Consider the following 901-nt stretch of genomic DNA (forward strand, 5'->3'; position numbering starts at 1 on the left):
GGAGGTGTTCTGCAAAGCGGTCCCCAAGCCTCCGCTTGGTTTCCCCAATGTAGAGAAAGCCGCACCGGGTACAGTGGATGCAGCAATGACTGGAGTGACAGGTTGATGGGACAAAGTATAAATAATAATAAGGGCTACTTTCAAAGAGAAGCTGGCTCAAGTACACTCAAAAAGGAAAGGAAGGGCAAACATTCAGGGCTGCTTGTATGACAATTAGAATTTAAGATAAGATTTTAAAAAAACACTTATGATAGGTGTCAAGGAGAAAAGTCCAAATTGACAGTCACAAGGAATACAGAAGGTCCAGAAGTTGGGGCAAGCAGATGAAAAAGCACACAAGGAAGGGAGACAGTTAGGAGAAAAGGTTGGCAGCCAGTTGAGAGGGGCTGGTAACACACTGGCTATAACAATGTAGGAGAGAAACATGCAGATTCTGGGCTCAGACACAGGGCAAAATTTAGGAGCCCCTTGGCCTTATCGGAAGCAGCAGAGGCAGTGGATCGATTGCCACCATGAGTGAGACAATGAAGCTCTTTGAGCTCCTCAGTTGTTGTTGTAGGTGAGGATGGAGGATACATGGGGGAGGGGGAAGAAATGTTCAATGAGAACAAACTTGTATTAGAGATATCATTAAAAAATAAACATCCTGCAGGTCACACAGAAAGCTGATTTGGCTCTTATGCTAAATATAAAGACTGAGAACTGGAGTTATAAACCAGTGGAAACAGATTCCATTGAAATGGTTCAGTACTGACTGTGATTGAAAGCAAAATCCAAACATCCAATAGCTACCTACAAACTCACTTCTGTGTCAGCAAATGAGATAAATGAGTGAATCCCTTCCCACCCTCAGAGCAGACGAATGGCCTCTCTCCAGCGTGAACTCGCTGGCGTATATTGA

Source organism: Stegostoma tigrinum, unplaced genomic scaffold (assembly GCF_030684315.1).
Source record: "Stegostoma tigrinum isolate sSteTig4 unplaced genomic scaffold, sSteTig4.hap1 scaffold_66, whole genome shotgun sequence".
In the NCBI taxonomy this organism is placed as follows: domain Eukaryota; kingdom Metazoa; phylum Chordata; class Chondrichthyes; order Orectolobiformes; family Stegostomatidae; genus Stegostoma; species Stegostoma tigrinum.